The 16,258-nt window shown below is 36.7% G+C and overlaps 1 long non-coding RNA gene across 1 annotated transcript in view; it reads right to left on the bottom strand.

Annotated features, from left to right (window-relative positions):
- Positions 1-9,301, bottom strand: part of LOC102044053 — a 49,482-nt gene extending 40,181 nt beyond the window's left edge. The window contains exons 1-3 of the long non-coding RNA XR_265279.1: positions 9,242-9,301; positions 8,890-9,073; positions 1,643-1,764 (exon numbers count right to left, since the gene is read on the bottom strand). This is a non-coding gene — a long non-coding RNA (uncharacterized LOC102044053). The remainder of the gene's footprint in view (positions 1-1,642; positions 1,765-8,889; positions 9,074-9,241) is intronic.
- Between the last annotated feature and the right edge of the window lie 6,957 nt (positions 9,302-16,258).

The raw sequence follows: 16,258 nt of genomic DNA, 5'->3' as shown, positions 1-16,258 counted from the left end.
TGCCAGCACAGTTTAAAAAAGAGAAGGAGAGCCCTCTGGACCTGTTAGTCACTAAGATGCCTCAGAAGAGTGACTCTGATGGCCATTGCCACATTTGAGTTTTGCTATTGTCTTCTCTACAAATTTATGTCTGACTAGAAGCTACTTAAAAGCTACACAAAACATTTTAAGGAAAGAGCCCTCAGGTATGAAAATAGAAATGTTGTATTACCAACTATCTGAATAATAGTCAAGAAAAATAAATGCCTATTTCTAAGAGGAGGCAAAACCACCCCAAAACAAAAAAAAAAATCCCAAAATCCCAACCACTAAAAGTAGGCCTTTAACTCTCTCTTAAGGTTGCTGAAGGAAAAAGGTCTGAGAATAAATCAAGTAGAAAGCAAGCAAGAGGCAGAGGAAAGGGCAAAAAATGGAAAAAACTAAGTCAAGAACATAATAAAGCAAACCTGCTGGTGAGCTAAAGACAAAGATCCTTTGCCCTAGTTCACACCAGAGAAAAGCAACCCCCAAAACATCAAAAGAAGCACCAAAATACTTTTCAATTATATAGTAAAAAGACTATAAAAAGCAAAGTTTTTCTTCATTTATACCACTATAACAGCTTGTCATAACACATACCTCCAGATGGAATACCCCTTTCTTTTCATTATACTACTAAAAAGTCTGAGGAAGACTGAAAAAACTCCTCCTCACAATTCCCCTATTGAACCATCTATATTAAGGGCAGCAGAGTCCCCTGCTGTACTTGGTTTAGCCTAATTTCTCTGGCTGGTCTATTAACAGCCCGAATTAATTACAGGTATCTACAAACATGTAGAGACTTGGTTAGACTTATTATTTGCTACAGTTTGAAGAGCAAAATTTCAAGGAAAAAATCACAGCAGCGTTAACAGAGGGAAACTGCCAAGGTCATGTGATTCAATTATGTAGGAGCTTAGCAACAAAGGAGAGCTGTGAAATACTGTAATAGCAATAAGTCAATGGATTACCACAGCATCAAGCAACATCTTGAAGGAGATCAAAGTAGTAAACAAAATGAAATGTGGTGATAAGAATGAAATAAGGGTGTTCAGTTTTTAGCAGTATGAAAGACTGAATGATTGTAAAGGACCCACATCTCACAGCAATATAAATAAGAGGAGGGGAAAAGATGCTAGCTTTACCTCAGTTAAAAAGAACTGAAATGAATTTCTATTCCTTCTTAAATGAAAAATTTTTACTAAATAAAGGAAAAGAACTCTGATTTTTACAAATACTGTTATTCTAAAATATTTAAACAAAAAGTAGAACAGTAACAGGACATAACAAAGTACTATTTAAGATTCCCAGAAAACAAAATAATTCATCTAGGACACACCGCAGTGTAAAAAAAAACCCAAAAACCAATGACTCATATTGGTAAGCAAGCACTCTGTTTCCCTGATGTAAGTTGAGAGAACATAGTTTGATAAGTTTGTGAAAGTATTACAGTAAGTGTATCAATATCAATCAAGTCCAAGGGTATATCAAATATACACTCTACTAGGAAACATTGCTCCACACAAATGAAGGGCATACTCTGTGATATAAGTGGAATAAAACCTGTTCAAATACCACAAATTCTGATTACTAAAGATAAAATCTCATTTAAATACAAACATACCAGATCTCAAAGCCGTTGTGAATGAAGATCATGCTAGGGGTCAGGATGATGGAACCACACTCTGTAAATATGAGTGCATCATCTGTCAGTCTCATCTCCTTGCTGCAAGCACCAAATTACATCTGCAAAATATTTTGTCTTGATCACATCTGCTGGTAAATATCAAGGTCTGAGCTTGTGTCTGAATTTACAAGTGATGACATTAATAAGTCTAATTTAGCAATAATATTTCCTACGGAAATCTCTGTAAGGCCTCAAATACAATAACAAGTACATGAAAACATTATTTAATAGCAAATGCCAAAATTGTGGGTTCAGTCCCCGCATGAGCCATTCATATTCAAGAGCTGGACTCCATGATGCTTGTGGGTCACTTCCAACTCAGAATATTCTGTAATCCATCTGTGATTCAGTTACTATAGAAGGTGGAAGACACTCAAAAGGTGAAATCTTTATTTCCCACTTCTTTTGGGTTTTTTTGTCTCCTCTAGCAGTCTCCCTCACCCCACCAAGTCACTCACCCACATGGTTGGGCCTTCAAGGCCTCTGCACTTAATGACACCCAGTCTCAGTGAGTTTTTACATAGTTGAGTAATTCTGCTTTTGCAAGAGATGGCAAGAAAGGAAGCATCCATTTCACTTCTTTCTCTTGCTTTATACCATAAGAATGTATCTATTACTCTGTTTAGGACAGGAAGGGCAAGGAACTCTGGTACTGCAGTCTACTACTGATACTCCTACCTATGTGTTAGGAAGCAATACCTAAACATCTACTTTCAAATTTTTATTCTAAATTTATTGATGATTACTTTTCCCATTGTATCTTAGCTTCCTTGCCAATTAGTGTATTGGCTTCTGTTTTTCAATGTTTAATCCCTGAGGACTCAAAGGTTATATGGAAATTGACCTTTTATTCTCCCAGGTTCTGGTGTGCACGCCAGTTGTGTTTTGACTACCTGCTGGCACACACCAAGAACTTTCCATCCTTCCCTCACTACACCAGGAGATTATGCCTGCCTGAAAGCAGCATTGTGTCCTCAGTCTGAACAAGAGGAATTCCCTGCTGATTCCAGCTACCATGCAATCTACAGACAGCCTGCGGAAAGCAATATTAATGCCTCTAAGCTTTTGGTTTATTTCTTATAAAGATGACTCATTTTACAGTCTTCAAATAGCCTTTTTTGCCTGTTTCTGCACATAGAACTGTATCTAATACTGTGGTTATATGGAGGGGATCTCATCAGCATCTTGCAAAAACAGCATTAAGCCTTTCCCCCTAACAAGTAATTTCTCATTGCACACCACCTCCTTTCTCAATCCTTTAGAGACCCCTAGAACTGGCTAGAAAACCCTGCTATTCCTTCTCAATTACACTTAGTCACTTGTCTTTTGAGTTAGCAGCAGCTTTTCGTCATTAGCCTTTCAGTGAATGACATTGCTGTTCACATTACTGGAGTTCATTAAATTTCTGTTATTCTATTTATTTAAGATTATACTATATCCAGATATGTCTATCCCAATGTCTTTCAGCTTTATCAGCTAATTTTCATTTCTTCACTCAGACATTCTGTGCCAAGGTAATTAGAGAAAAGTTAAATAATAATAACGCCAAGACTGAATCTCTGAGAGTCTAATATTAACTCCCATGGTGTTTTTTATCAGCTTCATCCAAGAAAATTAGAACAGGTGAACTGCATGAGACCAGAATTTCCCTTTTACATAATTGCTTAGGGAAAGTATATGACTTTTGTGTTGAACAGCCCATGAAAGATTTTTTAAATTGTTTCATAAATTCAAGTATTTTTGAACTCCAAAAATAATTTTTGCATTAATAATATTCTACAGCTGTAAAGTTCACATTTTAATTATGTGGTAGGTGGACTCCATTTTCTTTTGAACCTAACGTCCTATAACTTCATTTGATGTTACCAATTTTTTTTCAATATAAAGGAAGTTAAGAAGCATCCCTTTCTACTTTTGATTTTATAAAACACAATTGTATTCCTTTTCTTGAGAGTGAAAAGACCTATTGTATTGAGTAATCTATTTTTTGTTTCCTTACATGTTTTACTATTACTGCATTTATCACAATCTCTCTCAAACACTGCAATAATTGTTAAAGTAATGATAAATAATATAATATACTGTTCTTGTCTAAAATTACTTACCCAATGGAGAAATGGCAGAAATTTAATCTCAAATGACCCTGCTTTTGTTAATAATTTTACTGTTTTTCCTATTTACCTGAGCACTTTAAAATTTTCTTCACTTCTTAAACAGTTTTTGAATTCTAAGGTCAGATTAATGAGCATCAAATTACTTTAATTATTTTCTCTTTTTATCTAATAGAAGTGTAGTTTCTGTTGTTCTCCAGGGACAAAAGCATCCTTATTATTTCATTATTTTGGAACACTAAATAATGGGTGCTCAAAGCTGAACTCATTAAGCTTACCTAGTTTTGTTTCCAAGAGTTATTTCCTTTTTATATATTCAAACTCATGAATCGTCCTCATTTTGCTTTTGTGTTCTATGTCTTCCTCCTAATTTAAAATTGAAACAGGGCATTCATTTGGATATGTAGATATACTTTTACAATTTATTTTCCCATTCCTTTTACAGCTTTTGAGCTCAATGTTTTGGAGCTCTCAGTTGATCTTTACTAGTGTAAAGCTTCCTAGGTAAAGTTTTCCTTGCTGATGAGTTCTATTTTTCAATTCTTTCAGATATACTTCTAGTATATTTTTAACACAACTGTTCATTTAGTTAGGTTTAGACCTTTCCCTGCTTATTTAAGTTGTTTATTCTGTTTATATTAATAATAATTTGTTTTATCTTTGTAAAGGCTCTTTAGATGCAATTGGGAGGGATCATTTCTTCAAAGCAGTGCCTTTCTACTAGCTTGCATCATCATGGATCTAGTGAAGTATCTGAGCTAGCATACTGCCCCTATAGGCTGAACAGTGGGGAAAGTGATGGAGCAGGCATCCAGGTGGCTCTGCACAGAGCTGTGCTCTGTCACAGCTGAGATGAAGGTGGATTTTAATAAGACAGGGCAGGCTCAGCCAGGATGTCTCTGTTCTATGCTCTCAGTGCACAATGTTCCAAGGAGCTTATCAGTACAGCACTGAGCAAATCGGGCTGGAGCCTTTCTGAGCTTAATGGACCCAATTGCATGATAGAAGAGCAGAGGTCTAAATACCTTTTCAGAGTCTGGCTGAGAATAGTCAGGTATATTAGAAGCTCCTGGCCATACCAGAAAACAGATATAGATACATATATAAAATTCCCTTGTGATATCCCTATCCCTCTGTTTCGGGTGATCTGACCTGCTAAGTACCCAGCAGAGATATTAGTGAGTTTTACTAATTTAAACTAAATAAATTCCTCCCTGAATATCTATCTTCCAGCTTAGAAAATTAAACTTTATGCTTCTAGTATTCACTCCTTATATTCATCTGTGCAACTGAAAGCACTGCTCAGCAGAGAGAAGTGACTCTGCAGTGTTTGCTCACCTGAACTATGTCATGAAAACTGTCCATAAAAGTAAAATGGACATGGTACCAAACCAGGGTTATTTTTAGGTAGTGATATTTGCACAGAAAAGTCACAATATGCTAACTAAACGACTTAATTACTTCCTATTTTATTCTTTTACAGACAATCCAAAACTATCAAAGAGTATGATAGAATTCCTCTTGAATAAATGAAAGGTGTGATTAATTTGGATATATTTTCATTATAAAAAGTGTCTTTACAACATCATTAACATTTCATTTCTCCCGCAGGCTCTGTAAAGGCTGAACAAGAATGGAGAACATACCACTGGCTGTAAAAATTGAACATTTCTCACTCAGCAGCAGGAGAAATGGATGTGATTTATATGAAAACAATAACTGCATTATAAATTGTTTTATGTGGTATATTCTGGGGTTTAGGCATAGAAATCTGCAAAACAAGCAGTTCAGAAAACAGAAAAGTAATTTGAGGCTTTGTCAAGTACTTTTGCACTAAGATTGTTTGAATCAATTACGTTTGCTATTCTAAGACCATACTTCACCTTTTCATTTCATAGTAAGTTTCCTGTCTGACTAGTTCCCTGACTGATGTGTGGGTTTATTACCATAATGAAGCGAATAGGATATAGCCATGTTGCTACTGGGGAAGACATACCAGAATAAATGAAAGCAAAAACAAATTTTAAGATACATGAAACAATATCAAGAAGTACAATGCCATTTAAACCTTTGGTTTCTTGAGAAAATAAATTTTCTTTAAAAATCAGAATTAACTGAAATCAATCATATGCAAAAAACTCAAACCAAAATAAAAAGCTAGCAAAATCTATAATCTGAGGCAAGGAGAAAACCTCCTGATTCTTTTACAGGGAATTCTTTATCATATTTTTGTAGAAAAGAAGAAGCCAGGAAAAAGCCCCAAAGTCACAACTTCTAGCAAATGAAAATGAAACTTTCATATGAAGATATTCATCATGACCCAGATGTGGATGAAGAGAGGTGGCTTGAGGAAAACTTGCATTTCTCCAGTGTGCATTGAGGAACTCTGAGAGTTCTCAGGAGAATAAAGAACAAACAGAAAGAAAAAGTCCTGAAGAAGTCCTGAGGACTTGCCACAGCACACTCTCCTTGCACATTTCATATCTCCTAATTTCTCCTAGAGATTTTGCGAGGTAGCATTACTCAATACTGCCTACTCCTGACACCAGGGACTGACTGCTAGAGCTGTTTCACGGTGCATACATGTTTAAAAAAATGCAAATACATTGGGTAATTTAGTGCAATGTAAATCCACTGGCCACACTCACTAATTGCTTATCAGTCTTACACTTCTGGAAAAGTCTAGGACCCTTGTTGTAAGCTCTAAACAGACACAAGCCATATTCTCAGTATAATCCATGAAGATGGCTTGCTTATTCAAAGCAGAGGTAATTTCATTCCAAATACTCTGGATGGCTGTGTCCCTTTGACAGCAGAGACATCAGACATCATTGCTCACGAGGAAGGCTTGTCAGGTCTTTGCTGACTGGCTGACTGCTACTGTACCCACTCTGTTAGATTGGGTTCTGTTAATACTTGTCAAAGCCTCGAGAATATCTATATAGAATTCAATCAAATATTGCATTTGTTTCACTTTGAAGCTACAGCTTTAGTGACGGGTTCATTCTAAACAAACTTCAGACAGCTGGGGAAGTTTCTTAGTTCACCCATCATCAAAAGAGAGAAAGGCACATTTTTCTTCCTGAATCTGATTTGAACTGGTGCTACTTTTTTTTTTAATTTGGAATTTTCATTCTTGTGTATGTTTTGATGACAGATATATATCTGCTTTTGCTTTACATCTCTGAAAATTTTATTGTCCAACAATTTTGCTTTTACTAATATACATTAAGATTTTTTCCCCAAATATTATTCTTCAAAGCTCCAATAGATGTCACTATCAAAATATAAAAGAGAGCTGGTTGCGTAATGCAGTCAAAGAGAAACAGCAGGGAAGCCTCACTCTCTGGACTGCTTCAAATCCCAGCATGAGAGCACAACTCATTAAGCTAAACATCGAAGTGAGCAGCTGCCAGCCATAGACTGCATGTCTTTTCATTCTTTAAACCCTCACCATTAGATCAAAAATATCTAATAGTTTCACTGAACATGAAAGTAACACTGAACCTACTGGGTGTTTGGGCTAATAAGCAGTTTCCTGTTAGGTCTTTTCCTCTCTGCCCATTCAACTTCAAAAAAATGACCTATCTTTTCTTTAGCCCACTTTGCACATTACTGGGCTGTGTTTTACAAATGCTCCTTTTTCCTGTTAGTTTGAATCACATCTGGAGTAAGTCTGCTGTGAAGCTTTACTACTGCTTTTGGAATGACACGTCAAAACATGACAGCACTGCTTGAAACGGATAAGTAAAGCTTATAAGTAAAATTATTTCAGAGCTATTTGCCCATACTACAGAAATCTAAGCTTTTTTACTGACCAAGAAAATACTTTGTTCTTTTATCTATCCCTTAAGTCTTTGGGAAAAAAACCCCACATGCTTTCTGTATGAATATTGGAATCTTTCATTGTTCAGAACAATCTCTTTTTTATATTGCTTGAAAGAGGAGGTAAACTCTATACCTCTACAATATGATGTTGAGAGGAGTCTACTAGCTCTCCTGCCTTGGAAAATCAGCTACTTTAAAAATTAAAACAAATTATTTCTTCATTTTTAAATAAATAAAAAACATATAGCCCTTAATTCTTGAGAACATACCCAGGAATGGGAGGCTTTCTATATTCAAAAGACCTTGTGGTTTTTTCTATAAATCTCTGCAAGCTTGTATGGTGAATGTTATTTTGAACAAGTACTAAAGTATTTTCACTGGTGCAAGTTTGTCCTTGCATCAGGACCCATCCCCAAACTAAATTGTACCACAAGATGTCAGTGCAAACAATTCCCGTATTGGTGGCTCCACATTACTTGCTTGTGAACCTTGTTCCAGTTTGAAATTATTTTGAGCAATGAATATGCCTAAAAGGTTTCTAGTCTATTTACAAGCAAAAAGCTTAAGGATGAAAGAGAAGAATTAAATAATTTGTTGCAGGATGGTCTGTCCAGCCTAGATCCCCACTGTTTATGTAGGAAGTCTTCTTCCTTTGTCTAGAACGCCAGACCTGTGCATTAATTCAAAGACACAGACACCTGAACAGTTCTGCTAAAGAGAAGTCTGTGGCTACAGACTAGAGAACCTTTGTGCTAGAATGCAAATATCTTTGTGAAAAAATTGTGCCCGAAGCTACAGAATTTACAATATGCTACTGCAGTTACCTTTTAAAACATGTTTTAAAACAATTTGGCTGAGTCACAGTTTAATGAGCTTAGGATGTGAGGGAATTCAATGAAACAAAAAAGAAAAAAACAATGAAACACAAAGGTCAGCACAGCTACTCAATTTATGTCAGCCAAAGACTGGGCTCTTTTTAGTGAAACACTGTAGGAATATCAACAAGGTACTGCTTCTCTCTCATCTTCCTATTTTCATATTTTTTAATTCCAAGACCAGCTTTGATTTGGGATATGGGAACCTCCATAAGGTATAAAGATTGGGGCATGCTGGAGACCATCACACATGAACAAACACTACAGGTTGCAAGGTTTCTTCCCACCAGAAATGACATGACCTGAGTACATGTAATTTAAAATTAGCTCTTAGGCAACACAGCAAGCGCCTTTTCCATTTGCTTTTTACCTGCTGTTTCTTGTGAGGAGGAGTTATTCTTACATCTCTTATTAATCTTCTCTGGTATGCTACTGACAGCAGGAAATTTATCTGTGATACTCTCTTCATGTTAGACTCAGTTCATTAGAGAAAAGTAGACTGCAGGTACTCACACATGGTGTCTAAGCAGTTTACTTGAGTGACTCCAGAGATTCTGTAAAATGGGAAGAGAGAAAGCAGGCTTAAACTGTACAGCAACTCTTGAATATTAAAACAATCTTGCACAGGTATTGCATCCACAGGAGATGGTACTAGGTCCTGAGTCTAGCTGGCTTGCCCCATTGTGCCTTCCATGTAGGAGGTATAAGAAAGGCACTGAGACCTTTCAAGGAATGCAGGTGAAGCAAAGCCAAAATCAGCATTCTCCAATAGCAATTGGCATAGCACAGAAGATCATTAACAGGATTTTAATAATCAGATTTTCACAAACACCTGGAATACAGGATTTTAGCCAGCCTGTAATGGTGAAGGGCCTTGAGGGGAGACTGGATGAGGAGCAGCTGAGGCCACTTGGTCTGTTCAGCCTGGAGGAGACTGAGGGGAGACCTCATTGCAGTTACAGCCTCCTATGAGGGGAAGAGGAGGGGCAGGCACTGATCTCTCTGGTGACCAGTGACAGGACCCAAGAGAATGGCCTGAAGCTTTGTCAGGGAGGGTTTAGTTTGAATATAAGAAAAAGTTTCTTCACCCAGAGGGTGGCTGGACACTGGAACAGGCTCCCCAGGGAAATGGTCCCAGCACCAGCCTGACAGAGCTCCAGAAGCATTTGGACAATATCCCTGGGCAAATGGTGTGAGTTTGCAGGGCCAGAAACTGGCTCTGATGATCCCTGTGGATCCCTTCCAACTGAGAATATTCTGTGAGTGTGTGATTCCATATTTGCTACAGAGATGAAGAAAATAATGTCAAGTTCATAGTGATCACAGCCATGAAAGGTCAAAAATTTTAGCAGGATTTTTAATGCATAGTTAAAAAAATTAACATATCTTCTCCAGACAAGCAAATAAGAAATAGAAACCATGAAAGGAAAATATTTTTCAATGCAATTTTAGCTCTCTTCTAAGAAGCTGTTTCCTAGGTGAAGCACATGTAAAAACAAATAATAACATGTAGTGTTGTTATTTTGCACCTTTTTAACCTTACTGTCTGCTGAATATGTAGTCAGTAAAAACATGGAGGTTATGACTGAAGGTACCCAGAAATTACTGCAGTTACTAGAGATCAGTTATCTTCTGGAAAATACAAATCTTCATCTACATATCCCATTCTGTCAGAATTCAGACATAAATCTCTACATCTTTGAAGCCAAATGTATATCTGCTAACCAGACAAGCTCAAGGACTCAGGCAGTATTAATTCTGTTTCCCTGAGATCTCCTCAACAGGAAAATGGACCTTATAGTTGAATATTTTCCACAGAGTATATTTAGACTACATAACTACATTTTCCATAAGTTCCAGAAAATCTTCCAGAAAAAACAAAAACATCCCAGTGCACATTTTTGGCAAATTTGACTGAGCTCAGACTGTGCAACTGAACTAAAAAGCTGAATTGCTTTTACATATATTAATAGTATATTGAACCCTTTTTAACACTTATCAGTCATCACTACTGTTTCCCTCCAAAATCTTACTAGAAGACGTCTCTAATAATTTCTTCAACATACTTACAAAAATTAACTTCATAGCTACTACTCTGTGTTACACTGCCTACAACTTTACTGTTTGTGAAATCCTATCTAGAGGAAATATTACCTGAACTTTTGTTTATTCTGAAAATTCAAAAGGAAGAAATTTTTTTAAATAATGGACTTCAGCATCCACTAAGCAAAAGTGGTTTCTGATGGTGATTCACGATCATTGTATACAACCCTGTATATTCATCATTCCAGAAGAAAAAAATATAGTATGAAATGTGCTAAATTACCCTCTTTAGTGGATGTATTTATCACAGCTACAAGATCTAGTGGTCTATCTTGCTTAATTTCATTATCTTGCATGTAAGTGCAATAGAATCTGATAGGACCATAATGGCTTGTATGGTGAATATATGGCAAGTCTTCAAATGCACCACCACACCATTTCATCCTCTTTATTCAAATATTGTTAAAAAATCCCTGATATGTAGGAGAAGATCCATTTGCTTTGCACTTACCCAAGATACTGTGTAACAGAGAAATTCCTGAACAGCATTAGCCCAAAGAAAGGGTAATAACAACAATCATCACCCCAAACGGGCCACAGGAACTCTTTGTGGGCCATCTCCTCTGTCATATCTGTTCTTATTAATTTCTATCTTGAATGAGACTTGAATCTTGACTTGGACCTGTTCACTTCTGAGCCTGATGAGCTTGTAATTGTGATAGGTTTGTAAGTGTCCCTGTGCCAGGGCACACTCCCCTGGCCACCCCAGCAGAGACTGCAATAGCCTGTGCTCTTTTCTTGCTCTGGAAGTTTTGCTGCTCAAGTCCATCTGTGCTTCCCTGCCTGGAAATGCTGAGGAAAGGAGACTGGTCACCTCACCTTTATTAGGCTGCTTGACACGGTACAATGCCCATCTCTGCCAATGCTCAGATATCTCTCAGCCATACTCAGAGATGAGCTATTTTGCATGTAGCATCATAACAGCTGGTTGATTCCTTGGGAAAAATACCACAGGTTTCCATAAAGAGGTGCAAGGAGGAAGCCATTAGTAGAATTCAGCAAGTTTTCATGATCCTGTAATACCCAGGACTATGTTAGCCAAATTCTAACTCTACCCCTGGGCTTTCTTGCAAGGAGAAAACCTGGGGAAAATAATACTGAAGAATAATTCTTCTCCTGTAGCACAAATCATTGATAATTGTTCTTCATTAATAAGGCCATTTACACACATACTACAGTCCAATTATCAGGCATAATTAATCATAATAAACTATAGGCATGAGACACTCAGATTTTCTCATGAATAATAGGAATATTAGCAAAGAAAAAATGTATTCAAGTATATACCTTATTATTGGCCATTGAATCAGGAAGACATTACTTTTCTCTTACAGCTATATTTCAGACAAAATAATTAATATATAAAATAAAACCAAAGGTGATCTGACCTTCAGTGACAGACTTTGTTCTCAGAAACTTGCCTTTAATTGCTTTTAATTTCTTCCACCAATCCCTGACCATCAGGCTTTCCTCTGTTAGACATCATTGTGAAATCTAGTTTATGGTTATGGATAGAAAACAGGGAATATTTGAGGTTTTACAAAAAGAAGCACATTGTTACATACCTACACTGCTGCAGTATGTAACACTTCACCTTCCTTCAAAGTATTTTTTTGCACTGTGATTAAAAGAAGAGCAAAAATAAAATCTTTGCTTTCAGAATGATTAAAGGTAGTGAGTCAGCCATGAGTCATGAGCGGAGAGAAGGTAAAGCTGTTAAATCTGAAATCACAAATGCTGCTACGTGAGGCAAAAGAGTAATGCCATTATCTTCAAATAACAGCCTCATGACCTCAATGCAGACAGACAGCAGCAAAAGACATGATCACACTCAGAAAGTTAATAACCTATTCTTTGATCTAAAAAATTGTAGTTCAATTGTCTTACCGTATTTTTCTTTCCTGGCAAACATCTATAATTGTAATTTTTGTGCTGATAAGTACTTGCATTCAAGGTTTGTGGAAAAAATGTAAGTAGCAGAAAACACCACAAATTCCATAGCGTTTAAAATGTTCCATTATTTTCTTTATTAAGCTCTTTTTAATCAAACATTGTTATTACTGGGCTGTATCTGCCACATTAAAATCAGCAGGTTGGAAAATGATCCACAAGAACTGCAGTGGTATATCCTGGAGCAAAGAGACAGTGACAGCTAAAGCATGGTGCTGAAGAGACAAATAGTAACTACAAGGAATTAATAACAAGGAAGCAGGAGAGTCAGTAGAAACTGGGAAAAGGACAGAGCCATGTTACTGGAATTTAAATAGAAAATGAATCATTAGAGGAAACTAGGCAAATACAAGTGAAATAAATATGACAGTAACAATGTATGAGCAGTGTATTTGGTTTTTTGAAGATATCAGCCTGTTGACTGATAGGAGCAGTAAAGAAAGTAGGCACCTTTAGGTAAGTATTTGCTTTCATCAAATAGAAAATAATAATTTAAAAAGTAAAATTAAAAAAAAAACCCTATAAAGTAAAATATTTGTGGATATAGAATATACCACTGTGTACCTCCTCAGATAACAAACCTAAGGCAAGAAAGGAGAGGATATTTTACAAAGATGGATAAACACTAGAGCAAGAAAGAGAAAAAATGGTGAGAAAGAATAAAGGAGGAAGCAGTAAAAATATATCAAGGGGTGGGGTGGAGAGAATTCATTTTGTATCACTTTTCTGTGCCAAATCATAAACACAAGGACACTCAGCAGTTCATTCTTACTCAATGTTTCCACATTTTTCTGCTGTTTTCCATAGGTGGGGCAAAAAAGACAAAGAACGGAGCCAAGCTTTCCATTGGCTTTGATACTAACATGGAAGTGCTTCTCCAGCATGGGAGACATCTTATTTTTGCTTTATGTTGTGGTTTGTACCTCAGTTTCAAATATGGCATTTTAACACTCGTTTTCTCTATAGAAAGAGAAAATCCTGGAAGTCCACAGTACATCTCTTGTTTGCTTTGCCCCATCTGCTGGGGCTGGAAGGCAGCAGGACATACAGTGGTAGGTCGGGGTGTGCTGAGAGTTATTGAGGGTCAGGGCCCCTCAGAGAGCTGGCTTGTGGTCTGCCTTGTTTGAATTCCAAACTGAATTGCTGGTCACACACCAGCAGGGAACCAGGAAACCCAGCAGAACTCTGCCTCATAGGCACTGTATTTGCCTGTGCCGGAAACAGAGGTTTTATGGAAAAAGGACAGACCAAGAATAGTTTTTTCCCATTCAGCACTAGCAATCCCATGCTTAAAAACCATGAGTCAAGCCTCATGTAATCACTGGAGTTTTTTTAAGGGAAATGTTTTAAAATATTAATGATTAAAATCTTGTTTGCCTTTTTAGATTTTGAACTTTCTATAGGTCTTCTTTCCAGCAGGGAAAAATATTTCTTTATTCACACAGTTTCAGGTGCCAAAGTTTTAAGAAAAACTTCAAGGGCAACATAGTTTACCTAATAGGCAATGTTTTGAGTATTCTCTGAGAGTTACTATTGTTCTTGATGAACTACATTGCTAAGACTTTGGTTTTTTTGCCACAAATTAAGGAGCAAATAAGAAAAATCCAAACAGCTCTTACCTTTAGTGCCATGCAGTTTAGCAGCTTCTTATCATACCGCATAAATTCCTGAAAGCTCGCAGACATTTGGCTGTAAAAAGCTTTAAAATATCTGATCAACTACCCACTTTAGGTAATGGTTTGAGCAATGATGTCCTTAATCCTGCAAATCTGAGAGAAAACTGAAGACAACAAAGACAAGAGAAAGTGCCCTGAGTCCTTTATATCTGGTAAGTATAGGTTACAGCTTTAACTGTCAGCATTTTTCCAACAAAGTGCTCTGGTTTTATTACACCAGAAAGGATAGGATGTTAGCCACTCTCAGGAATAAGCAATTGTGCAACTCTGTTACTTTTAATCAATGCACCTCACCAAAGCTTGAATTGCAGTAAATATTACATCATTCTTGTTTTCATACAGGGAATGCTCTGCCCTGATCCTGAGGTCAGCAGCAAGCTTTTTGGTGACTTAAATGCTGCAGGGTCAGGTCTCAAGTGACACAGGATTCAGCTGCTTACTTCTGGGTTTTCAGTAACTTGATATTGCTGTGTACATAGTCCAGGAAAGGCCATGTGTAGGGATGTGACTTTACAACAGCTGGTAGGAGCAGGGAATTGCTTTTTAACAGTCTTGATGAAAAAAAGTTCTGTTTATCCGCATTCTTCTCCTAAGGTGTATCACTGGGGAGTTTAGTAACAAACAAGAACAAAAGGAAGTCTTATGCAATAGTGCAAATTACAAACATTATTTATGAAGTTTCATGCTTGGACAGATGAGGCTAGGCTGTTAGTCTAGAATATTTTTCTTTCTAGAGACCTGAAAGAGTGGTTTATCAAACGAAAGATAGTTACTTACACAAAATCTGTTAGTTCTACATCAATATTTTGTCCTCACACTACTGTCCTCCCATAATTCACCTTGTTTCGCTTGATCCCATATGATTGTTCAAACAACACAACGTAGTCAAATGAAGAAATAAGTTATGGAATATTAAAAAACTGAGGGGAGAAGGCTGGCTTATCAAAATATCATGGTAGCAATGACCATTGTTTGCAGTTTGCATTAAATTAATTGAATTAACTGCATGATATATATTAACTGCACATAATTAAATTCAGTGGCCAACTGGTCTCCAAGTTTTCCTGACTCCTGACTCCCACCCAGACACCTTTGGGATAATTATTTCACTCTTTGCAGTGGATCTAAAGACAGCATGAACTAGATCCAGTAGTGATGTTAGGTGCCTAAAATATCATATAATTTATATTTTAAAAAATTTGTGACAAGCAAGTTGACAGGGATATAGTTACTTACCACATTGCCACTGAAAGAATGGTGCAAAGGTGTTTCTAAGAGCTTGTCCCTGAAACTCTCTTCTCCAAGAATGGCAAATCCTAGCTTCCAGTCTGTAGCCAAAGGATTGCTTATACATACCCAAGTGATATTATTGTGAAGCACAGGAGTCCCGGAGACCCACCATGTTCAAGCCTTCCGTTGAAGGAGCTGTTCTCAGACCCTACTGATCAGTATGCAACGGAAGGATGCTGCTCCTCCCCTGCACCTTGCTTTCAAACAACCTATACACAACGGCAAGTCTCTAGAAGCAGGAAATTTGGATCTAAAAAGCCTTGGAATAGTGGAAATTTTTTTGGCCTCTGCTTTAATGACTAGGTTGTCCTCATCAGACACATACTATACTTGATCTTGAAATCACATTTCTTTCCTCTTGTAAATACATGACATTCATTAGGACAGCTTTAAAATTCGTTTAATTGTACTTAATTCTTCATTGTTGCTCCTCCAAAACTGACAGTTTTCAAATGCATAAAATGTTAAATATTTTTCCTCTTCCTGTCTCTTTTAAGGATTTCTTTCAATAAAGAAATTGACTTTCAGTATGATTCTTTGTTACATTAAACTGACTATATCACCATGACAAATTTGGAAAACATGGGTATACTAACTCACAGGGCCACATAAGAACTTGGTAATCTTCTTGTACTTCTGGAATCAGAGTCTGTTATTTTTTTAAATTATGTATCAAATAACCTTAAGGTTACTTAATAGATAATTTAAAATATTATATTT

Source organism: Geospiza fortis, unplaced genomic scaffold (genome assembly GCF_000277835.1).
Source record: "Geospiza fortis unplaced genomic scaffold, GeoFor_1.0 scaffold138, whole genome shotgun sequence".
Classification (NCBI taxonomy): domain Eukaryota; kingdom Metazoa; phylum Chordata; class Aves; order Passeriformes; family Thraupidae; genus Geospiza; species Geospiza fortis.
This window is presented reverse-complemented; position numbering and strand designations above follow the sequence as displayed.